Raw genomic sequence first — 26,532 nt, 5'->3', positions numbered from 1 at the left:
TTAAGTATGAGGGGCAAACCTGTATTTGTACTAGTGTTTCCATGGTAGCTCTGCTGTCACGGCCGCCACGGCGAAGAACACAGAAGAAGTTATTGAATGCAACTAACTTCAGTTGGTAGAGTAACAGCGTGTGATACGGAGTTGCTGGACCTGGGCCAGAGATGTTATCCATGGCGAGAATATCATAGTTCATAAAAATGCAGCGCTGTGACGATACAGACGTTTCATACACACGACGTGTGTCTACGCCGTTCGACCAGTGCTGGACCCGTTCATAATAAGTCAGCCGTCTCTCGGTGAGTAGCGTCCATCACACTCCCTCTTGCAGTTATAAATAGCCTATGTGACAATAAAATTTGTTTTGTTGCAACTAAGCAGGATGCTTCTAGAAGACGTTGCCATTGTAAACTTGTGGTGTGGAGCAGAGTTTCTCTTGGTTTGTAGGTTATTTAGTATTTGGTTGGACGGAGCTCAACTTCTAGGCTACTGCTTACAGCGGAAGTCTCTTTTGTGGTTTTAAGTGTAGTTTCTATAAGATATCAGCTTGATATTTACGTTTCATGTTTGCCTATAGGAGTTGCGCTCTGTTATATTGGCATTCCCTCCCAGGAGAAATTAGTCTGCAGTAGGCACAGGTATTTCTCGGCAGCCATGAAAAAGGATACCCAGGTATATGTGCTAACTTTCAGCCCTTTTCTGGGCGTGATGCTGTGAAACAATAAATTGACCTATAATGAGTTGAGAATGCATAACTCAAGCCACAATCAGAGGTGGTCAAGGACAATGTCCTCATCACCCCATGTGTGTAGTTCACTCTCCATGGTCCTTCCTACTGGATGGTCTTATTGACTCTAGTGTGTATAAAGCACAGAGAATCTCCCATACTTGATGAGTTTTTAAGCCTTTTTAAGAATTATAGCAACACTGTGGCAGGGAAGAAGAAGACTGCTAGTAAAAATGAACGGAAACAATAATTCTGTGTACATGTTTTTATGAAAAAGGAAATACAGTCAGCATATTTGTCAGGCCTTGAATATGCACACAATGCCTTTTAGTAAGTAAATGAATGTAAGCCTAGTGGCATGTGTCACATACTGTAGCTCTTCGCTGTGTGCAGCAACGTCCAGCAGAGTCGTGAGCAGGGGAAAATGAGCAGCTTTAAACACAACTTGGTTGTGCAAAGTTAGCACTAGCTAGTTAAATAGCAGTTAAGAAATATATTATAAATCCTATTTTTCTTTTTATCATTACAACATTTTTTTTTACAACGTTTTCATATTTTTTTTTAACTTACATTTTTTAGGTTGGTTAACAACTAATCATTAACATCTCTAGGAACAATATACTGGCCAATTAAAAAAAAAAATTATTATTAGTTTTTAACCATTTGTGATTTGGATGTGAAAAAACAGCAATAGGTCACCCCACGTATGAGTGAAATTAAAATAGTTCAAAAGCAGCATTGAACTTCCAAACTCTTAACCACCTGATTAGTCTATATCAACGCTTCATTTACGGATTGTTCAGGTGCTGTCGGAAATTCCGCCAGATGTCCCTCATTTTGGCTTCATGTCCATCACCTTCTGCTTTCTTTGTGTTGGCATTTTAAACTAAAGGTAAATCGAGACAGCTAGCTAGACTATCTGTCGAACCTAAGTTATCTGTTGCATGATTAAAACAACCTTTAAAAATACATGTTACACCAAAACAAGTTCCTTTTTCTGAGGCTATTTTGCAGCAGCAACGCTACCTTATCCAGTGCTAGCGCTGCCCAAGACGATTATGATTGTTTTTTTCTTCCATCCCGGAATGCTGTGTGGACTAGCCGGACCCTCATTTGCAGTGCTGTGGAGGAAGGTCTAACAATGTGAAACTACCTTGTGGTTAATCCCATTACCCCATCAAGCAGAATACATCACAATAAATGAAGTATCAGTTCAGAAATGATTGTAAATGGCAAAAAAACAGTAGTTCACAAGGTTTCATTAACCATATTACTGCAAGAATTGTAGTGAAAGAGTCACTTTGTGTGTATAATTTAGATTTGTTCTCAGGGACAGTACATCAGCTCTGGCTGAAATCATATTCTGAAATACTGTACATTCTGACTGTTCAAATCACATGAGGTGCACAGGATGCGTCTGCTATGGGGGCTGTTTAAGCGTCAAGATAAATGAAGCACCCATAAATCTGTTACTGATACATAACACTTTGGTCGCACATAAAGTCACATGATAAAAAAAAGTGTGTGATAAATGATTAAAAAAAATCTAAAATACCGGTAAGCAAAAAACAAGAAATATCACCTCAGATAATGAATAATTCTATATGAACTGTAAGGGACCATTACAACAAGGCAAAACATTTTAAATCGACCAATTTTTGCTTTGAGAATTATGAAAAAATCCTCTTGTAGTGAATAAAACCTGTGTGTGAATGTGTGTGTCCAAGTGTTGTAAGCAGTTGCAGAAACATAGGCTGTTGAGTGGTCCAATAGAAGAATGAGTGAAAGTAACTGACTAGCTTGTGATAACACATTCAACTTGTCTACCAACAGGATCCCCTGCTGACACACACACACAGACACACTAGAGCTTTCAACCAGTATTCTAAATGTAAATATATATTTGAATTGGAAAAAGCAACAGACATTTGAAAAGGTTAGGGCTGCTTGGATATGTGAAAATCATGATTACAATTATTTTGGGCAAGAATAAAATCATGGTTATTTAACACGAGTACTTGTTGACTTTGGAAAAGATGTTGCCATTATAGAGTTATTGAAAAAAATAGTAAGACAAATCAACAGTGAAAACACCTTGAACTGTAAAATTTTCCTTAATACTTTTCCCCATTTTAATTTAGAACTCAAGACAAAATAAGAGTTTACTTGCCAAACATAATGTGCAAAATAAAAGATTTTCTCCAATACTCTGGTTTTGTGATCGCTAGGAGCCAAAATTGTAATCACGATTACATATTTGATTAATTGCATAGCCCTAATGTTGATGCATCTCACTTCCCTTATTTGATAGCTCCTCGCTGCTCGGCTGAACCAGAAGTTGTTCTGTCCTTCCTCTGTGAAGGCCTTTTTCTTTCTGCCCAGAGAAGCTATAACCCCCAATTTCCACCAGTTGGAGTACGTCTGCAGACTCGCTGCGCTGTGTGTCGTCTCCGTGCTCCGTCGACCGTCAATACCCAGCAGGTCCGGATTTGTTCCGGAACGGTTGCGGCCATGACCCATGGGATCTCGTAGAATATAACAAAAAAAACAACAGTTTGTTTCCATCCATAGGAGTAGAGGGAAAACTACTCTGTGCAGTGTTTTCAAGGTGTAGTGTGGGGAAATATGTTCCGCCCTGAGCACTGTCTATGTTATTTTGAAAATTGACCGGATGTTTTATTTAGCTTCTGTGCTCAACTTCCTGTCCCACACCATCTGCTGTGTGCTCAATTGCTGCGGAGCTCTCTGGAGTCCGCCAAAGTGGTGTGTACTGCAGGAGTTGGGATGTAGTCTGAACGCAGCCGTTCCGCACTGGAAACACACACATTGAGTTCAATGGAAACCTAAGGACTCCACAACCGTTCCGGAGTGAATCCGCAGACGTTCCTCAACCGCTGGAAATTAGGGGTAAGGGAGGATACACAAGAGAATATAATTTCAATTCAGTTAAATTTTATTTATATAGCGCTAAATCACAAGAACAGTTATCCCATTGCGCTTTTCATAAAAGAGCAGGTCTATACCGTACTCTGTGATGTTATTTACAGAAACCCACAATCTCCACCAAGAGCAAGCACTAGGCGACAGAGGCAGGGACAAACTTCCTTTTAAGAGGCAGAAACTTCGAGCAGAACCATGGCTCAGCGTGGGCGGTCATCTGCCTCGACCGGTTGGGGGTGAGAGAAAAGACGGAGAGAGAGAGACAGACAGAGAAGAGACAGAGAGAGACATGGAGAATTGTAGCAGAGCGTGTCAAGCAGGAACAATGAAGGCAGCAGGTGACTCCAACCACAGATCCAGACTTCACAGCTCCAGAGCCAGAACCACCTGCAGCGATAGGAGGAGACAGGAGAGGGGCGAAAGAGCACAGGACTACGGGGGCGATAGAGCACAAGACTCCGGGAAAGGGAAGAAGTCTAGTTAGTAACATGCATTAATGGGATGAGGTTGAATACATGAGAAGCCTTCCCAAAAGCCATGCTGGTGAAAGTGTTGTTAACTCCACCTAACAAACTGACAAATTAATGTGACGCTTCAAAGGAAAGGACATCTCATCACACTAAACACATTTCCTTGTTTCTTATCCTCCCTTGATTTCCTCGCATCTCTCTCGTGCTTCCTTGGTGGGACAACTAAGACGTGAGGAAGGAAGGCAAGTGGAGGAGCCGGAGATGCAATTAAAGACAATTGAGATGTACCTAAAACGTAAATGTCTAACTGGAAAGATGACGAGATACAGGAATTTCTTTCGGTAATAGCCAACGCTGAAACCGCATTGCACAAAATTGCAAAAAATACCAAATTAAATACGTCTTTGTAACCAAGGTGTAATCTGCATCACGTCCTGCCTTCTGCACGTTCCAGAAAAGGAGAGAGGAATAACCTTGCAGTGTTAAGTTTTACATTACATAGAACACTATTTTATTCATTTATTTTGTAATGTGTTGGTATTTAGATCTTTTAAAATACATTTTTATATTCAAATAAATATATATGAGTAGTTATGTCTTCCGTTGTATTGGTCCTTATAGACAATGCACTAAAATAGATATTCAAAGTAGGGTCTTGCATGTCCACTCAGCATTCCGGGATTAGAGAAAAACGGGCTCTGGTTTATTGCCATTTTTTTTATAACACAACACAACTGTCTTAGACAGTGCTAAGTACCAGACGGAGCAACGGTGCTTCTGCAAAATAGCCTTGGGAAGGAACTTCTTTTGGTGGAACATACGTACGTCCAAAGGTTGTTTTAATCATGTAGACTAGTAGATGGTAACTGAGATTTGCGAAAACTCAGGCAAGACTTGCTGGCTGATGACCAATCCTAACCATAACCAATTGAGGTCAGTGCCTAAACTGAACCCCTTTAAAGTCAACACCTAATGTCAACCATCTAGTGAGACCTTTGCAAGTCTTCGGCCTTGGGTCTAATCTAGGCACAACCCACCTATAGGCTTTGACATTTCTTTGTTTTGTGTCAGCGGACAACTGTGGACTTGTTATGCGGATGTGCACGCTGTTCCACTAATGCTACAATCATGTATTCACATATCTGTATTTTCTAGCACTTGTGCCATTTGGCTGTCTTTGTATTCCTTTTTAAAGACAATCTATAAATGTGATTAACAGTGGATCTTCTCTCCTCAAAACAAGCAATCAAGTTTGTTTTCTTCTTCTTGGTAAACCAGCAGGAGGTGCATTTGCCACAAACTGGAATGTGAAACAATTGATGGAGCATGCACAGTCAGTGCGCTAGCTCTGCGTACAGTCTGGCTGCGGTCATAAAATGTGTGCTTCCCGCTTAAGACCCTCTGTTAATGCATCATGTGCATGCATCATGTGCATTACATTTCATTACAACCTCACTGGCCTGGTTGAAGAATATGGAGGCAGAGAGGCAGGATGCACATTGCATTCTAACTAACACATACATGTAGTTGGCATTTGGTGGAAGCCAGTAAGTGATGTAAAAAAGAAGTGTAAGAGGAAGAAAGGCAACACAGAGGGAGAGCATGTGAGTCCAAGGCAGCTGCAGGGCTGTGGCTGGATGCCCTGTGTGTGTTCTCCTGAGGGCTGGCACTGACAACATGAAGCCTGCTGTCCTGGCTGAAGTAGGTCCAGGCCTGCCTGGTGACAGAGACAGACAGGTGGGAGGGGCACCCAGAGTGTAGAGGAGTCACCCAGTCAGAGTTGATTGTTGTGTGACTAATGTCTCTCTCCAGCGTCCATCTGCTGCTGAGCCCCTCTCTTGCTCACATCTCCTGAGCCTCATTGTGATTCTTTTGTCAACCATCAAACCTCTTCTCTGCCCTTCCACCTACTCATTCCTGATTTTCACCATTATGAGCAGCTACAAAGTCATTACAGTCCCAAGTGGCATTCATGGCAGTGACATTTTCATCTAATTAATAATTAGAATTTGGTTTCACTTGCTCTTCAATCCACTGAAAAGTTAGTGTATTTTTTTAGGTAACACCATTAAAACCTAGCCGCTATAATGTATAATTCTTTTTTTTAAAGATAATTTTTTGTGCATTTTCGACCTTTATTTTTGACAGGGCAGCTGACATCCAGCTGACATCCAGCATGACATCCAGCAAAGGGCCGCAGGTCGGAGTCGAACATGGGCGCGCTGTGTTGAGGAGTAAACCTCTATTCACGGACGCTCACTCTACCAACTTTGCTATCTGGGTGCCCTATAATCAGCATTTCTATCTCTAACAATAGGTTGAAGGGGCCACTCACACTGATAAACCTAGCGAGGCTTATCACCTGACTCTGCAGCTCCCTACAGACCTTTTTTGTTTTAGCTTTTTTCAGCTCATTGTTTGATTTCCCGGCATGTAACTCTCACTTCTTTTCGCACAGTTTTGCCCATAGCACACTGTGTTCAGAATTGCAATTTTCAGAGAAAAAGCTCTAAAAAATATTGTAATTACAAGATCATGGAAGAATTGCGGGATCACATATCCCACGAAAATCTATCTTTAGTTGTCATACTTCAAGTAATGCATTTGTGTCTAATCTACCATCTTACTGCAACAGCTGAGAAGCTATTGGTTTAGGTTAGTGTGTTTAATGGACAGTATTTTTTTTGAAAGTGCCTTTCTTAAATGGTTTCCAATGATGGCTTCTCCAATGGTTCTGTGAAACAAACCATTTGGCGCGTCAGGTTGCTAAAAACTGACATTAGACTACCTACCAAACAGCAAACTAAGTTAGCAACTAGCTGGTGAATATAGAGCGTTTAGACGCAATCTAACCCTCAGGAGTTGGTTGACAGCTGAAGAATATTATATGTTCATTATATACAGTACAATATAACAATATTTAGTAACACATAACCTCTTATTAAAAGGTAGTTTGTGTTGTGCAACCCATTTAATTTAGTCATGCTTAAATTTTGACATAGTCAAGCTTTGAACTTTTGAACTTAAAAAGAATGAACTGCTGAACAGTTGTTGCAAAACAGCGGTTCTCTTCCATCCCAGAATGCTGTGTTGACTAGCCAGACCGTTGTCCGCGGAGCTGTGGAGGATGGTATTACTTGCATCTTGTTTAAATATAAATTGTTTTTATTAAACTTTAATTTAACTTTAATTTGTTCAGTTCTGAAGTGATCTCCTGTAGTAAATAATATAAATCATCAGCAAACAAAATAAGCTATAAAGGTGCCATGTGAAATATATTTACTGTAATAATCAAAAATTACCACAATGTGTCATCAGATAATAAGATGAATGCTAAGTTGAAATACCATCTTTTCTGACAACAATGCTAGACATGAAAAACATACGTGAAAACATACCCCTGTGAAATGGGACACTACTTGGTTACATCACCATACAGAATTGATCACATTTATAGTTGATTTATAGTTATTTTGTGTTCACTTTGGTGGTGCAGGGGCAGATGTTCTTATCTGTGTAGTATTTAGGTCTGTTTGCAATACATATGTGTATGCAAACACATGGTGTGTTGTATATCTGTTTCAGTTATCACCGTTTTGAATGTCATTGATGTTCAGAAAAACATTTTGTTAACAAAAATCTGTCTTTATTGCCCAAAAAATTAAACATAAACATTACATAAAATTATACTTATGAACCATAACTTACATGTCACAAACAAAAAAAGGCCCTCAAATGTATAAAACTAAAAAAAGACACACAAGACCATAAACACCCAAAATTAACTACAGCTATTCTAATATTCCAAACTGTCCTAATGCCTGTTGGCCAGTAAGTTTCTTTTAAAGTTATTAAAAGAAACTTTTCATCAAAAGGTGTGGGCGTGGCCTCGTGGCCATTTTGAGTGTTTAGTGATGAACGAGAAAGTGGCTGTAACTACAGTGTACATTGTTATATCTGCTTGAAATTTCCCACAATCAACAAGAGTCCAGGCCTGAGGCCTATGGTAAAGCCATGCCCCTTTCATAACTGGTGACCAAGTTAAGGTAGAATCTTGTGTGAGGTGTCATTGAACTCAGCAGGGAGTTCCTTTTTTATTGGTGATGATTTGCTAATGCACGGTCGCAAGGAGCGGCATGCGCCATTAACCCCCACGTGTGCATATTAGCAAGGGCCCGTTCAACGTTGCTTGCAGCTTTAATTTTAATTATGTCTCTAACAAAACTAACATAAGAGCTAACAAACAATGAGCTATAATAGGCAACCACTTTCACATTACACGCACACACAAATCCATCCATCCATCTTCGACCGCTTATCCGGTATCGGGTCGCGGGGGCAGCAGCTCCAGCAGGGGACCCCAAACTTCCCTTTCCCGAGCCACATCAACCAGCTCCGACTGGGGGATCCCGAGGCGTTCCCAGGCCAGGTTGGAGATGTAATCTTGCCACCTAGTCCTGGGTCTTCCCCGAGGCCTCCTCCCAGCTGGACGTGCCTGGAACACCTCCCTAGGGAGGCGCCCAGGAGGCATCCTTACCAGATGCCCGAACCACCTCAACTGGCTCCTTTCGACGCGAAGGAGCAGCGGCTCTACTCCGAGCTCCTCTCGGATGACTGAGCTTCTCACCCTATCTCTAAGGGAGACGCCAGCCACCCTCCTGAGGAAACCCATTTCGGCCGCTTGTACCCTGGATCTCGTTCTTTCGGTAATGACCCAGCCTTCATGACCATAGGTGAGGGTAGGAACGAAAATTGCCCGGTAGATCGAGAGTTTTGCCTTCTGGCTCAGCTTCCTTTTCGTCACAACGGTGCGATAAACGGAATGTAATACCGCACCAGCTGCTCCGATTCTTCGACCAACCTCACGCTCCATTGTCCCCTCACTCGCGAACAAGACCCCAAGGTACTTAAACTCCTTCACTTGGAGTAAGGACTCACCCGCTACCCGAAGAAAGCACTCCATCGGTTTCCTGCTGAGAACCATGGCCTCAGATTTTGAGGTGCTGATCCTCATCCCAGCCGCTTCACACTCGGCTGCGAACCGATCCAGTGAGTGCTGAAGGTCACAGGCCGATGATGCCATCAGGACCACATCATCTGCAAAAAGCAGCGATGCGATCCTGAGCCCACCAAACTGCAACCCCTCCCCGCCCCGACTACGCCTCTATATCCTGTCCATAAATATTATAAACAGGATTGGTGACAAAGCGCAGCCCTGGCGTAGGCCAACCCTCACCTTGAACGAATCCGACTTACTGCCGAGAACCCGGACACAGCTCTCGCTTTGGTCATACAGAGATTGGATGGCCCTGAGAAGGGACCCCCTCACCCCATACTCCCGCAGCACCTCCCACAGTTTCTCCCGGGGGACCCGGTCATACGCCTTCTCCAGATCCACAAAACACATGTAGACTGGTTGGGCATACTCCCAGGCTCCCTCCAGGATCCTTGCGAGAGTAAAGATCTGATCCGTTGTTCCACGACCAGGACGGAATCCGCATTGTTCCTCTTCAATCCGAGGTTCGACTACACACACACATATACATTTATATTATCCATTGTGTATATGAAACATTCATGAGTGGAGTTTTAAAGCTCACCCCCAGTAGGCTTTTAAAGGGAGTTGACAGCTGAAAAGTTTAATTGTTTCGGCACTATGACCATGCTGCACTATCACACTCCTTTAACCACCAAAGCCAAATGTAAAATTTGGATTGTTGAGAACGTACTGAACACACTAATATACAGCAGACAATTGGATTATACTGCAGAAGTGGTCTGAAAAGTTTTGATTAATGGTGCAATCCTTTTGTTTCCACCAGCAGTCATCAGTGGAGTCATTGTAACATGAATCTTAGATGATCACAGCCTCTGTTCCTTGAGAAGAGTGATACTTCCCTTTAGCATACACATTTGTACAAACACATTCACACTCAGGGTAGAGAAAACTAATCTAGCTGCTGGTGATCAACCATAAAGCCTGCTTCATAAATGAATCCTTGTTTGAATGGTAAACTGCTGGGGGAGGGCAGGACGGGAGGAAAGCAAGGGTGGGAAGTTGGAGAGGAAACGGAAATGAGGGTGAATAGAATAAGCATGAAGAGCAAACCAGAGGATAAACTCTAGTAAAACCAGCAGATCTCATTCATTACACATGGCTGGGAGTCTAAGCCAGTAGATGTTTTTTTTGCGGCCTTGCAGTGCTTTGCCCCAGCTGTTAAAAGCTTTGTGCTTGGCTCAAGTGTACGGACAGGGTTAAAATGTCTCCAAAATGTTACCGGCTGCATTACGTGCACGTTGTCAAGTGTAATTGTATTAAAATTAGTTAGACACACATTATACACACACTGACATACACTTCAAACTGCAGGCTGTGGCAAGGGACAATGCATGGGAAGTGTGAAAAGTTGAAGAACAGACAAAATGACATGTGTTCGCCCAAGGAGCTGGCACTGTAATTGTGTGTGTGTGTGTTTGTGTGTGTGTGTGTGTGTGTGTGTGTGTGATACGCCAACCCTGCTGTTGCTGGGGGGGATTTAAGAAGAATTGTAGGCAGCTGGCAAGCCCCTTTCAGTTTCTGTTTTTTCCTTCCTAAATCTTCTAGTTGCTGTGTGGAGTAGTGGTTGCTTTCTGTCTGTCTGTTTCTCAACTCCAGTTATACGCATGTGGATTTGATGTTGGGCTACCACAGCAGTTTAACAAAATAGGCTATTTTCTACATGATAAGAAGCAATACTTTTTCTTTGACAGCTGGAATAAAGGTCTACTGTAGCATCCCCTGCAAAAGCAATGGCCAACTCTCACACTGATTTTATTTTAAATACTAAAAACTAAAAAACTGCTACAAACCATACACAAAGTGCAAGTTATCCACAAAAACGTTTAGAGATTTGCATCATCTTACTTTCATATAAAAGCTGTTATCATCAACATCATAGACAGAGGGCTAGAGTAACCTAGTGGCCGATAAGAAGCACTAGTATACTAGTATAGACACTCAAGCAAGTAAAAACACACATTTTACATGTAAAAATCAATACCAAATTTTACACAGCGCTTAAACCTTGTTCACTTTCTAGCTAGGTGATGGTTTTGCATCGGACAAAGCATTTCTACAACTTTGCAATTGAGTCATTTAGCCATAGACTGTATAAAACATGAACATTGCTTCAGTGAAATAATTCATAGGTTTCTGTAAAACCAAAATGAAGTTCAAAGTGGGCATCTCATGCCGGCACCGGGTCTCTTCTTCCTGGCAAGGCCTGACGTCAGCTAGTCTGGATAAATTCACGCGCCGGATGTTCCTCACCTTTTGCTCGCTGCGTGTTGTTATTCTTAAACTCTGTTTATTTCAGGAAATTGCAATAAACTTTGAGCTAGCACAAATGGCAAGTTTTGAAGAATATTTGGATTGTACAACAATGCAGGCCGGCTATGTACTTTTGGAAATTATGGTTGGTATGGTTGTGGGTATTATGGATATACGCTCATACACTGGTAGGAGCAATTACGTTTAACCATGTATCCAGCTAATTTAAGAAGCAGACTTTAATGTAATGTGTGAGCAGTTGTTTTATTGTGAGGGGTGCAAATTATCCACCAAAACAAGTTACTTCCCGAGACCATTTTGCAGAGCCACCATCGATGCGTTTGGAGCTTAGTTCTGCCCAAGACGATTGTGCTAGGTAGGAGCATTAGCTAGGAACCATGTGACATTGAGTTTATATAGGAGCCACCAATGTTTTGTTTTTTTTAGGCATTTTTGCCTTTATTTCACAGAAGAAAGAGACTGGAAAAGTGTGGCAGAGAAGGTATGATATTCAACAAAGGTCCCAAGGCTGGAATCGAACCCAGGACGTTGTAGTAATGTGGTATGCACTGTAACCACCCTCCCCCAGGACACAACTTTTTACATTTTTATTTATAGCTAATAAAACACTTTTTGTGTCTGCCTTGGTTTTTCATTTCAGGGTTCCTGCTGTCTGAAGTTGGATTTGGACACGCCTGCTGAGTTGTCTACAGTCTACCATCAACTTTTAGTCTTATTATTGGTAGTTTAATTATTGGTAGCATTTGGGATTACCGTTGAAGCAGCAGTATGGAACGCAGTAGCTGGAGCGGCAGTGAGAGCCCAGGCGACGAAATGGAACGACTAAGTGACTCGGGAGGAGATAAGACCATGGACGGTGACCCTGAGGGAGTCTGGAGCCCCGACATTGAGCAGAGCTTCCAGGAGGCCCTGGCCATCTACCCACCTTGTGGAAGGAGGAAGATTATATTGTCAGATGAAGGAAAGATGTACGGTGAGTAACGGGAGATCATTATTTCCCACAGATTAGAAAGCTTTCTTATCTGTGTGTGTCTTTCGTCTTTCTCCCATAGCATCCCGCTGTCTCTTGTACCTACACCGGCCCCTGCACCCTGTCCCTTCTCCCCTTTCTGCCTGCATGGGCAGTTCTGCCGCAGAAAGGGCTGAAAGGATTCCTCAAACAACTTGAATAATTAAATTACAAAAAATCCTTTTCTTTGCCTCAATCTTTGTTAAATCAATGTAACTAACAGTATACATGTCTCTGTGTTTCCACATGGAGGATTATCGTTAGCGCACAACTGGCTGATGCTTCTGTGGACACAAGACTGTAGGCGCATAATACAAATGAAGGAAGACAGCCAAACAATTGTGGGGTCTTAGAGAAGAGAAAGGCATGAGAAAACGACAGCAAGTTTGGGATTATTTTAAGATGCAAACATGCTGCCACATCATCTCAGTAGAAATCATCCAGTGTACTCCTCCATGACACAAGGTAACAAACAAGTACACCCTCCCGTACATCCCGGTCTTCTTCCTCTGCACCCTGTGACAGTGTCCCCCCCGGCTCTGCTGTCCCAGATGCATCCCAGTCATTGTCATAAGTCTCTCCATGACTCATATAAAGACTATTCGAAGCCCAGCAGGTCAGAACCAGAGATCTCACCGGTCGGACATTGCCCATCAGACGGTCTGCGGCGGCGATTTTGCAAAGCGTGAATGCTTTGAAACACAAACAGTACACAGCACACATGTTGGTGTGTAATCGTGGTTGCTAAAGTTTATGTACTTTATATAGCGTATAGTAAATACTGACCAGGGCCCCTAACACATGCAAATGTTAGCTGACGTTACCAGGAAACTTAACTTACCCTTTTGTGTCGGCAAACAATAGTCATGTCGACGTTTGAACACCGTATGAATTCCCAAACTCCTGTTTTTTTTCAGCTGTGATTTTTTTGCTTCCTTCTACCTCTTTTGAAACAAACATTTCTGCTGGCCGTGGCAATTAGCCGACGTGCTGTTGTGAGTCGCGTTGAAAATTACATCATCACTCGTAGCTATGGTGACCAGCCACGCTGAGGCGTTACTCATTTTGCAATGGAAAACGGACGTAGAATGCGTTGAGTCGAGTAGAGGCGAGTCGAGTCGAGGTGTTAACAGCAGAGAAAAAACGCCATTAGTGACAGCAGACAATGACAGACTTTGGTGCCAGTAACCAAGGGGGTAAGCCTTGCCTCTCTAAGCATAGCTCCTATGGCGCCATTTTATTGCTATGAAGCCATCACCCGCCGTTCTTGACGACACTTTACATCTGAAGGGTTTAAAGACTCCATTTGTTTACTTCTAAAGAAACACGACAATGTATAAAAGGCTCCACTACCTTGTATCTCACATTATGGCTCCGTAGCAGACATTTTTGTAAAAATAGGCTGAGGATTGTGTCATAACCAAGCGACTTGCTGTCGCATAGTCGACGAATCCCCGTATTGTCAGGAGAAGCTGTTTAGGTTTAATTACTAATATTAACTAGTATTTTAGTTAGCAGTAATTAGCTTGTGCCTATGTTATCTCCTAACATATACCCACGCTCTCCGTCTCTGCAAGATTAGGAATGATTGAGATTTCTCGTGGCACAGCTACCAGAAGACCTACAACTTGCAGACAGGTTTCCCACGCCACATCTACATTGTCAAGCTCAGTTGGAGACTGCGCAGTAACGCTCATCCATCACTGGAAAAATGCTTCTAATGTCCTTCACTGGTCTCTGTCCAGAACAACAGGATTTGTTGGTCAAATTCTTTAACTGTCTATGCTAGTGACGGACTTTGCAACAACAAAACGATAAAAGTTCTAAAGTATGCAGAGGAAAACTTGGGTGAAAAACCTGCGAGACAATTTGAAATTGACTCCAGGAGAATCCGAGACTGGAGTGAACAGAAGGATGAGCTGACGAGATTAGCTGACAGGAGCAGAGCACAGATAGCTAGCTGGAGGTGGAAGGAAAAGCTAGAAACAAAGCTAGCTAGCTAGCTACTGTCTGTAACGTTGATCAGGTACTGGTGTTTTGTATGCTCTTCAGAGATGGCAGAAGTACTCACTTCTCGTACTTAAGAAGAAGTACAGATACTTGTGTTAAAAAATACTCTGGTGCAAGTGCAAGTGCAAGTACTGATTTAACTTCTTTACTCAAGTAAAAGTAACAGAGTACAGGCTTGGAAATTTATTTAAAGTATAAAAGTGAAAGTAGCTTTGCGAATGACAACTATTTTTTATGCGAAGCTACCTGGACCACATCTGTTTCTAGAGTGCACGCTGAGAATCTTCAGGGGACATGGAAAAAAGTCTCTTTTATATGCCATTACCTACATTTTAAATGTAGGTAATGGCATATATTAAATGGTTTTAGGCCATTACCTACATTTTAAATGTAGTTAATGGCCTAAAAATGGCCCAAAACATCACATGATGATATGATTATGATGATTGGGGTAGAAACTGGGACTCCAGATTAATAAGATTCTTACTGAGTAGCAAGATATGATTTCAGTTGTGATTCTGTGAGAAACATTTGATCAAGTTTCTCTTTTTAATCTTTCCCTTACCATTTAAATAAATCTACATGTATGTGTGTGTGTGCTCACATATGGCTTTTGGAAAGAAAGTAAAGGATAAAATATGAATTACTACAGACATTGGCCAGGAGTCATTCTTGATGCCTACTATCTCTAACATCTCTCTCAGATAAGCCCGAGGATGATTGCGAATGTCTTGCTGCTTGTCTGCCAAATCTCTGAGATCTTCGTTTTCTTCATTTTCAATCATGCCATCCATACTACTGTGTGCCAACATTAGAGCCATCAAGCCGCAATGATTTAATGCAAATGAATGCTATTTCTGTCTAGTCGGCTTAGTGGTGCGTCAAATGCAACGTACAGTAATGTATATTCCCATCCAATAGATTGAATATGGTATTGATGATGCAAACAATAATAACAATAACTCCAGTGAAATGATTTGAAACCTGTTAGTGAGGACTAGATTAGGACTGATTTAAAGCTGATTCTGGTTTCCAACTTTGCCCCGTGTCTGTTAAAACACGGACGAAGACAACTTTTCACTAGCTCAAGTTTCCATCAACTTGTCAATCGAATTATCTGAAGTTTGGTAATGAAACTCATGCAAATGAAGCAGGTGAAACTGTTGATGCTTCATGAAGGTCAAGGAATGGGCAACCCAGCTAACAAGTGAAAAACATTACCAACAAAATCACTAGCTAACTTAGTTGAAATGTGAAAGAACTATAGACTACTACAGCAGGGTTAAATTTATTGACAACATAAGTTATACAACTCACAGTTCTCAAGGATGCGCACACACAATCTCAACTGATTATCCTCCCTTCCTCCCACAATGGGACTGCTAGTATCTTTTTCTGTTCTCTCACTTTTTTCTCCCACTTTTTTTCTCCATAAGGCACATGCCTTCTCGCGGTGTGAGACGTGTGTCTTCGCTATTCTCAGACATGACAACCTCTTGTACAAATCCGGGTACATTCGCAGGGTTCAAACTGGCACAATGGTTGTGTTTGATTACTTCTGACCCAAATTGTTTTGTTGCCCTTCTGGTTGTTCTTGTATATTAATATTTTTGCAAATGTTTCTTAAAAAAATAATGCTCTCTGTCCACTGGAATGCCACAGCTTGTTATTAAAAATGGTTCATTTAAAACAATCATACTTATTAAACAGATTAGAACATCAAACAGAATTAGGAATAAAGGTATGCCTCTATAAAAGCCCACTTCAAATAAAAGCCGGGTAACTTCTGCGGTTCAGGTAAATAAAGGCCCCGGTTTTTATTTGAGGAATTAGGGTAATCGTGTGCTGTTTTACACAACTACAGCATGCAACTCTGCAAATAGGGATGTTTTACAAACAATGTAAAACTCAAGTTGTAAATGTGCTGTATTTATATAGCGCTTTTCCAGTCTTAACAACTGCTCAAAGCGCTTTTACATGTACAGGGAACATTCACCATTCACACACGTTCATACACTGTGGCCGGGGCTGCCATACAAGGTGCCACCTGCTCATCAGATAAACACTCACACACATTCACACTCCGATGCGCAGCACCGGGGGCAACTCGGGGTTCAGTGCCTTGCCCAAGGACACTTCGACAACGACTGCAGGGGCGGGGATCGAACCACCAACCTTCCGATTGGCAGGCAACCACTCTACCACTGAGCCACAGCCGCACCAAGTTGTTGGTTTGTAGTCTAACTAAAGGGTAGTTAACTACCCTTTTGAAAAAGGGTAACTACCCAGTAAACTGGTATCCTTGTGACTGACGTAAGACTGCTATCTGTTGTGAAAGTTTCCTTACGTTACTCTATCCTCTGTGAATGTGACTGTGTGTATGCACTAGTCATTAGTGATAGTAGCCTATTTGTGGATGTTAGCATAGTTTGCGTTCAGCAAGAGTGGAGAGTGCTGTGGGGATGGCTCATGAGTCTCCCTGCTAAGTTTATTGCTCATGGACTAATTATACTCTACCTTCAAATTCAGTAGTGTGCTGGAACCAGGGATGTATAACACACACTAGAGGCAGCCGCACTGTCTGTTGGATTTAATTTACTAGTGAACTGTGTGTTTGTGCAATGAGAACTCACAGTGGCAGCAACATCGCACCCACAAGTGTCTGCTTTGTGAGCGCCAGAGGGCATACACGCTCCATCCATCCATCTTTGACCGCTTATCGGTATCGGGTCGCGAGGGCAGCAGCTCCATTAGGGGACCCCAAACTTTCCTTTCCTGAGCCACATCAACCTGGGGGATCCTGAGGCGTTCCCAGGCCAGGTTGGAGATAGAATCTCTCCACCTAGTCCTGGGTCTTCTCCGAGGCCTCCTCCCAGCTGGACGTGTCTGGAACACCTCCCTAGGGAGGCGCCCAGGAGGTATCCGTACCAGATGCCCAAACCAACTCAACTGGCTCCTTTCGACGCGAAGGAGCAGCGGCTCTACTCCGAGCTCCTCTTGGATGACTGAGCTTCTCACCTTATCTCTAAGGGAGACGCCAGCCACCCTCCTGAGGAAACCCATTTTGGACGCTTGTAACCTGTATCTCGTTCTTTCGGTCATGACCCAGCCTTCATGACCATAGATGAGGTTAGGAATAAAAATTGCCCGGTAGATTGAAAGCTTTGCCTTCTGACTCAGCTCCCTTTTAAACTCTCTCACTTGGGGTAAGGACTCACCCCCTTCCTGAAGAAAGCACTCCATCAGTTTCCTGCTGAGAACCATAGCTTCAGATTTAGAGGTGCTGATCCTCATCCCAGCCGCTTTACACTGGGCTGCGAACCGATTCAGTGAGGAGTGCTGAAGGTCACAGACCGATGATGCCATCAGGACCAAATCATCTCCAAAAAGCAGCGATGAAATCCTGAGCCCACTGAACTGCAACCCCTCCCCGCCCCGACTACGCCTTGATATCTTGTCCTTAAATATTATCAAACATCTTTTAATTAAAGAATATGAATCACACTACAATTTGACTATACAGTCTGTATCCTTTTTTTTAAGGTAAAAAGGAAAAAACAAACAATAAAACAGAAATCAAAAATCAAAGGAATCAAAAATATCACCAGGCTGACCACGATCCCTCCCACTATCCCAACCCCCTACCCGCCCTATCTAACCCCTCCCGTGTATCATCACCCTCCCTCACTAGACCATCACTCTAAGATTAAAACAACTGTCATAGTGTGCTAGGATGCAGATTGTTGTACTTTGTTGTGGTTTTCAGGTATGATATGAGTGGTTTCCATTTTTTATTAAATAAGTTGAGCCTGTCTTTCAGCGTGTATCTTATTCTTTTTAAATGAAGAGTATTAGTTAAATCGTCCAACCACATCTTAGAGGTAGGCACAGCTGTGCTTTTCCACAAGAGAAGGATTAATCTCTTTGCAATTATAAGACAACATGAGATAAAGCACTGCTGTGCCACATTCAGTTTCCTGAAGGTCTCCTATATTCCAAGAATGATGAACAGGGGCTCAGGTTTGATTGAAATATTTATGACCTCAGACATAATGCTACATATATGAATCCAGAACAGCTGGATCCTTGGGCACAAAGCAAAACTATGGAGAAGTGTTGCTACGGAGGAGTGGCGTCAATAAATATTATAAACAGCATTGTTGACAAAGCCCTGGCAAAGGCCAACCCTCACCTGGAACGGGTCCGACGTACGGCCGAGAACCCGGACACAGCTCTTGCTTTGGTCATAAAGAGATTGGAAGGCCCTGAGAAGGGACCCCCCTCACCCCATACTCCCGCAGCACCTCCCACAGTTTCTCCCGGGGGAACCGGTCATACGCATTCTCCAGATCCACAAAACACATGTAGACTGGTTGGGCATACTCCCCGGCTTCCGCCAAGAGCCTTGCGAGAGTAAAGATCTGATCCGTTGTTCCACAACCAGGACTTCAATCCGAGGTTCAACTATCGGCCGAACCCTCCTTTTCAGCACTTTGGAGTAGACTTTACCAGGGAGGCTGAGAAGTGTGATACCCCTGTAATTGGCAAACACCCTCTGGTCCCCCTTTTTGAAGAGGGGAACCACCAACCCGGCGCCTCACACCTTGGGCAACTCCGAAGTAGGACAGAGTCCAACCCCTATCCAGGAGTACGGTTCCAGAACCGAGACTGTGCGTAGAGGCAAGCCCCACCAGATCTAACTGGTAGCGCTCCACCTCCCGCACAAGTTCCGGCTGCTTCCCCCACAGAGAGGTAACATTCCCCGGGCTTCCTCGGGCAGGATTACTCCCTCTCTACCGCGGTTATTCACAGGGTTTTTGAACCATTCTTTGTCTGGCCCCTCACCTGAGACCACTTTGTCATGGGAGACCCTACCTGGAGCACACAGCTCCAACACAGCCCTCAGGTTCATAGGGACACACAAAAAAAGGGTAAACTTTTCTCTCAAAGTCGATTTCTGTTTGCCTGAATTAAACTTACTTTTTACACTTTAAGGGCGGTAGCCAATGGAGGCACTGGCCTCAGGAAGTCCAGAGTTGTAAGGTGAACTGGTCGAAGAAGTGTTCTTCTGCCTTAATTAATGATGCAACGCAAGATAGAACCATAAATAAAGGAATTTGTGTCTCTTTGGCCATTCTGTTGTTGGGATATGTGCGATGCTTTTAAAATCTCTGTAAATCCTTGCCAATGTATGTACCTTAAACTCATCAACACTAGAGCTAGCGTTAGCCTTAGCTAACATGGCTGTTAGCCTGGCCAGCTAGTCTGATTATTTCATAAACAGGAATAATGGTTAATTGTGTGGTATATGATCTAAAGTTAACGCATTCTGCTAATAAGTTAAATGCCAAAAATAATAACTATTTATAATAATGTATTTGACATTCCTTTATTTATGGTGATGTCTTGTGCAAAATTGTTAATAAAGACAGAAAAACTGTTTTGCGGGTAACTAGACTGCTCTGTGTGGGTGAGATCCCATTGAAAGTGATCCATCATAAGAGGGCCATTGTCTCCCTTGTTCTTATTTTCCCCCATCCACGCAGCCAATACTATCAGGGGAAAACGCAATTATCTTAATGCTTTAAAAAGTTTCGTTTGTTAGTGCGCCTGTTCCGTTTTTTTCCCCACTGTCTCATAATTCAGTCAGAGTCAGCCCAGCGATGATGCTGATCAGACAATGCTAGGATAAGTCACAAGTACAAGTGTATGAAGTTATATTTCAGCATCTGTTTATTAGTAGAAAACCCATAACAGCTTTGAACCTACAATTTATTGTAAAAAATTTGCATTTGTCTAGTGCCATCTAGTGGTCAGGTTTCATATTTCCGTTAAGTCCTTCCCAAATGCGCAGACTTGGCTGGCATTAGAACAGATGGAGGAATTCCACACAAAGAAACATAGCATAATTTGGGTTTTAAAAAATAGATTTTGTTTGTGTCATTGATAAATGGGGGGTTGGGCCGGTGGTGGGCCAGTGCCGTCAGAATTTTCCCAGTTGATTTTAGTGCACCACAGCCTGGTGAGTGACTCAGAGTTAGGCAGTGAGTGTGTGACTCACAGAGAGTACTAAATTAATATTATGATTCATATTCTATGGATCTCTAAATTATTAAAGAACCAAGTGTGATGAAGGCCACTATACAGAATGTTTTTTAAAATGTCCCTAGTTGCTAATCTTTTATACAGAAGGAGCTAGATTTGGAGTAAGTATTGGAAGACACATAATTGTGTGTTTAATATAGTGATGCACCATATTTAAAGAGTATAAATACTTTGAATAATACAGCACAGTGCAAAGGGTTATAAACACGTTTGGGCAAGTTGTTCAAATGTTTGTTGTAGTGTTGATAGATTAAGAATTACTAGGGAGACGGCTGTGTGTGGACCTTGAGTGTCAGAGACAGGAAAGAGAGAAATTGTAAAAAGAAAAAAGGGGGCATAATGTGCATGTGAGCGCGTCTGAGAATGAGCTACAACTGAGAGAGAGTACATGTATGATGAACATATAGTCCTCTGGCTGCGCCTCTTGCTCTCTCTCTCTCTCTCTCTCTCTCTCTCTCTTGCTCTCTTCAGAGTGAGTGCACTTTAGTGATTTCCTTGATCCTGCTTGAGTTCTAGGCTTTGGTTATCAAATTAAATCCCAGATATTAGCTATTTTTTCCCACACACAGTTGAATTCTTGCCTCTGGACCTTGATGAATTAAAACACCCACTACTTGTGTAGTGTAACCTCCTGCTCTGTCTGAAATTTACTTTTATCCCGTTTTATTGCAATTTTAAGCCACATTATTATGACACACTCTTAAAATCTAAACAGCAATAATTTAAAAAAACATTGACTTTACATACAGTCCTGCTAAAGGCTGTGTGTGCAAACTGCCATCTTACCTTAGAGCAAAACCCAAGCACCACGTCTGCCCCACTCCCTCTATAGAGCACTGGACCCTGGTGTAAAGTAGAGGACCGGGGTGTAGACACAACCCCAAGTAAGTACAAGAGGTGCTCCAGTTTGGGAAAAAATTCAAAGTTCTGGGTGAAGTACTGAGCTGGCAGGCCAGCAAAGGCCCAACTGTCCCTGGCACTGAAACTGCAAGGAGCCTATTGTTTTTGTATGGATACTCTCAAGTGTCTTAACAACCACAAGTTTGGCAAACAAACAAACAAACTCATTTAACTTTTTATAACATCTAATGAACAAGGTTATAGGTTGCGCATGAAGGAGATAAACATTAAGTTCATTGGACGTTTCCTAAAAATAAAGCTCGTTCACCAGTTTCATCAAAATCAGAACAAACAATCCAGACCAAAATACTTAACAGTATTTCATAGGCACAGGTATCCACATACTTTTGGCCACAAAAGCTTCTTTGTATCATTGATCAGCCAAAAATGAATCAGTCTCACTCTGTTATCTGCCTTAGTGGCATGTCCAGTGCTATCTGTTTACCCTTTTGACTCTGTGTCCAAGTTGTTGTCTTGTTTATCGCTGTTGCCAAATTGAGTGTCTGCTTTCAAAGGCAGCGTAGGAAAGGAGTAAAGGGCGAGAAGGGATACAGTTTTTTGCATAGAGACCAGGGGAGTTTAATTGTTACTAAGACATCTCTGCAAACCCAAATTATGAAACAGCAACTAGTGTGTTCTTATTTTCGGCTCATGATGCACACAGAAAGGACAGGCTCACATTTGATTTCATGAACGTTGTTTTATTTGACTTTTGAGGAGAGAGAGAGAAAGAGAGAGACTGCTGACCGTTGGTCTTATGTGTTGTGTTGAACCCTGCAGGTGATCCAGCAGCAAACATGTCCAGGGTCATTTTACTGTTTAAAGGAGCTAACAGCTTCTTTGCACAAAAACTGTGTGGTTAGCAGGAGCAATGATGAGCATTGTGCCTAAAAAGACATTAAGACTGAGACCTAGAGAAACTTAAATTTATCACAATTTTGTAACTTAAAAACGCTTTAAGTGTTCTTTGGATGTAGGAACAAGCACAAACTACATGACGTTAGCCCCTGTGGTCTTTCAGGTCTTCCGAGGGAGCATAACAATATACACTACTCAACTGCCGCCTTGAGCTGTGGTAAACTACATCAGTAATTATTTTTTAAGAAGACCTGAAAAGAAGGAAGCACAGCATTTGATAGAACATGTACTCATTCTCACAGGTATTTCTGTGCTCTCTCAATGACAAATTAGTCAATATTTTGTTTATAGTGTGGTGTTTACACGGTTGTGACCTTGTGGAAAGTCTTGCATTTCAGTCATTTTATCTGAATTTGGGAATGCCCCCCTCATCAACTCACTAAAGGTAGATTCAGTCAATTTTAGATTTGGTCAAATAATAGCTCAGCTTCTTGTTTATTGCGTTTTGAAATGTATCATCTTTTTTCATATCTGCTTGCACAGCGTAGCTTCAGCCGGGAGACGAAGGCGGGAGTTGCTTCTGTTTGTCACAGTTAATGAACATCTGACTTTGGCCTTGAAGTCTTTCACAGGCCAAGTAAAGAGAGAAAGCAAGAGAGAGCAACAGAGAGAGGAAGAGGGAGGGAGCAGAAGGGAAGCCCATTTACTACAAGAGGGACAGAGGAGGGGAGAAGGGCAGCAGCCAGAGCTGTGTGTGTGTGTGTGTGTGTGTGTGTGTGTGTGTGTGTGTGTGTGTGTGTGTGTGTGTGTGTGTGTGTGTGTGTGTGTGTGTGTGTGTGTGTGTGTGTGTGTGTGTGTGTTTGTGTGTGTGGTTTTTGTGAAAGAGGGAGGGTGAGGGTGTGTGCCGCAGGGTTAGTGAAGGATGATAATTCACCGTTAAGCCTCCTAGAAAGACCAGCTGGCCCCTCTGGAGTCAGATGTTAGCCTCAGCAGCCAGGAGTGTGAGTGTGTTGGCAGTGGTGTTCGTCCATGTGTGTTTTTGCGTGAGTGCTGTTGTCAGCTGCAGTTTTTTAGTCTGCTAGAAGGAAAAAAACCTGAATTGGTAGCTGTAGATGTTATCAGTCTAAGCTTCCTAACCCAGAGAGAATGGGATTGGTCAGAAGACACACATGCACAAACAGACACACACACACACACACACACACACACACACACACACAAACACACCATCTGCTATTTAGTTAGGGCTATTGTTGTGAGCCAGGGTAGTGTGTAGAGAGGTTTGGCTTTGTGCTGATCTTGACCATCAGTTGGCCAGCTGGCCTGATATTGGTTTTCCACTTGGTCGGAATAGAAAACTGACCAGGAGACAAGCCAAACTAAGCCACAGAGCACCAGACATGCTTGATAGCAAATTAAATAATATATATTTTAATCAGGAGAGACTTTGTTGCACTTATGCAAAGATTTAATGTATGAATGCATGATATGACATGTACAGTCTTAGGAGATTAGACTCCATCATTATAAAATGATATATATATTTAGGGGGTTAGAAAGTCAGAAGCTGATCCCCTGATAGAGTCTAGACACTGATGGTGGTGTGAGGAACTTGAAGCCCGATAAGAGGAGCCAATGGCAGTCATGCCGGAAGAGGACCAATGATTTATGTGTGATGAAGACTGGAGGTGCAAGGGGAGGAGTAGGGTTGTGCTCTTAGACTGGAATGACAACTGAGCAACAGAGAAACCGGTTTAAAACAGGGAAGTCATGCTTTGATTGGCTCGTTAAATTCATGGCTGTTTCTGAATGGTTAAAATGAGTAACAGCTGTTCAGTTTAGAAGAGCGAGAATGGTATTAGTTTAGAAGTCATCCTGCAAGAATTTACCCTAAACTCCATATAACACATAATTTCATAAAATGAAAAATAAATGTCTTTGAATTTTGAGGGGGAAAAAGGCAGTTTTTGATTGTTTAAAATATAAGTGAACGCCTCTAACAGCTGTTCAGTTTAGAAGAGAGAGAAACTGATTAGTTTACAAGTCTTCCTGCAATAATTTACACTAAGCTCCATATAACACATAATTTTATAAAATGGAAAAATAAATTGCATCTTAGAATTTGCTGAAGTTGAAACCTGGTCAGACTTTGGAGGCCACTGTTGTGCAAACCCTACCAACTAATGTGTTTATATATAATGGGGCTGCACGATTATGGCCGAGATGCAGTGCAGTGACAACTCTACAGCAACTTGTTGCCCTCACTAATAATAATAGCTGCTGTGTTTCAACGATGTTAAGCCCACAAAAATGTGCATGCAAGATGAAATTCATCCTTGTGTTTGGTAAATTAAGAATCAGAATCAGAATCAGAAATACTTTATTGATCCCCGAAGGGGAAACTGTGTTGCAGTTTTACAAATAGTTGAAATATAAATAAAGAAATATAAGTAGTGTGGATAGAATAATAATTAACATTATAAGGTGTTGCAATGGTGAAAAGTAATACTACTACTAATAATAGTAGCAGTTAAGTATTGCACACATTACAAGCCAGTGTTACAAAAACAGATAATATTGTCCAGTTTCAACCTCTAAGTGTGTGTGTGTCAGACACTTAGAGGGAGGAGTTATAAAGTTTGATGGCCACAGGCAGGAAAGACTTCCTGTGGTGCATTAAGCTAGTCCTCTAGCCCATAGGCTTATTTATAAATAATAAATAAAATAATAAAATAATTTATACAGTGTAAACATTTCAGGCTATCCCGTCTATCTCTTTCTCCACCAGAGAAATATTAGTCCAGCAATCTGATGTGTGTGGATGTCTGATTGGTTATGCTGTGGTGGCCTGGTCATTAATTTAATTGCAAGAAGCCAAAACCGTGATTGAGAATTAATAATCAATGGATTGTGCAGCTCTTACATATTATGAACACAAACATTTCTTCTTTACAGGTTTTCTGGATACGCTGTAACGCTGTGGTTTTCTGCTCCTTTTCTCTCTCTGTCTCCCTCTCCCCCACTAATCTATACTAGCCAAGTCATGCTGAGCCGCTATGCTCCCTATTGAATGGGTTGAATTATTCAGCATTGTAAGCGCGTGTCTGTGCGCGTTTGTGCATGGGTACAGCTGTCCTGCTGGTTCCCTTAATCAAGGGACGGCCGGTCACCATGAATACCTGTATTGTAGGGGCATGTGTGTGTGTGTGCGTTTGTGCATGTGTGTGTGCGTGTGTGCGTGCGTGTGTGAGCATGTCTGTCCACAGGGGTATCTATTATTAAAGGGCTACTATGTGAAAATGCACGTCACAGGGTCGCCGGGTCGACAGTGCTAAATCAGGCACAAAGTTGTTTGGGTCATATGGTTTTGGATTGTGGGAACGAAAGATAGTTTAAATAGGGTTTAACCTGTGTGTGTGTGTGTTTTGTCTGTCTGAGTGTGTCAATAGCCCTTTTCATGCAGCCTATTCAAGTTGGTAATGTTGCGTGGATTCAGTGGACAGAGTTGATTAGCTGTTAGGCCAAAAGCGGAAGTAGTAACAGAGTCAAATCGACTTATGTGTAAAAGGAACAGCCAGCATGGTGGGACTACACCCACACACACACACTAGATACCTACACTGTTGTGTTACACATCACCCCTATTTTGCTTTCGGAATGCTGTCGTGCTATTTAAAATTACACACTAGGGCTGCATTATGCAGGTGTTTGTTTCAGTGTAAAAAATTGAAGCCTGAATAATGGCAAATCTTTTTTTACGGCAGTATTGCAGAATCTCTAAAAGAGGCTAATGTTTTACCAGTATGTTCTGTGTCTTTTCCCTCCAGGTCGAAATGAGCTGATAGCCAGATACATCAAGCTACGAACAGGCAAGACGCGGACAAGGAAACAGGTAATAATGGAAGTGTGCACACTCCAATCATGATCTACTATCTACTACCAGGAACCATCCACAACTTTTGCTAATGGAAAACCAAAATCAAGTGTGTTGACTTAATTTGAGTCTTTTTGTACCATGCAGTGGAAATAAGATATTAGTATCTCAGCTCTTGGCCTGTGGTTCTAGGTGTCTTTTTGCTCTCTCAAAAGATGTGCAAAGATGGGTCTTTTCACTGTTGTCAGTGGAGCTGTGTGTGTGTGTGTGTGTGTGTGTGTGTGTGTGTGTGTGTGTGTGTGTGTGTGTATA

At 42.2% G+C, this 26,532-nt stretch overlaps 1 pseudogene; it reads left to right on the top strand.

Moving 5' to 3' along the window:
* The window catches only part of LOC117948666, a 60,717-nt pseudogene that overhangs the window by 10,510 nt on the left and 23,675 nt on the right, over positions 1 to 26,532 (top strand).

This window comes from Etheostoma cragini, chromosome 8 (genome assembly GCF_013103735.1).
Source record: "Etheostoma cragini isolate CJK2018 chromosome 8, CSU_Ecrag_1.0, whole genome shotgun sequence".
NCBI lineage: Eukaryota > Metazoa > Chordata > Actinopteri > Perciformes > Percidae > Etheostoma > Etheostoma cragini.
Note: the sequence above shows the minus strand (reverse complement) of the source record. Positions and strands in the feature narration are given on the sequence as shown.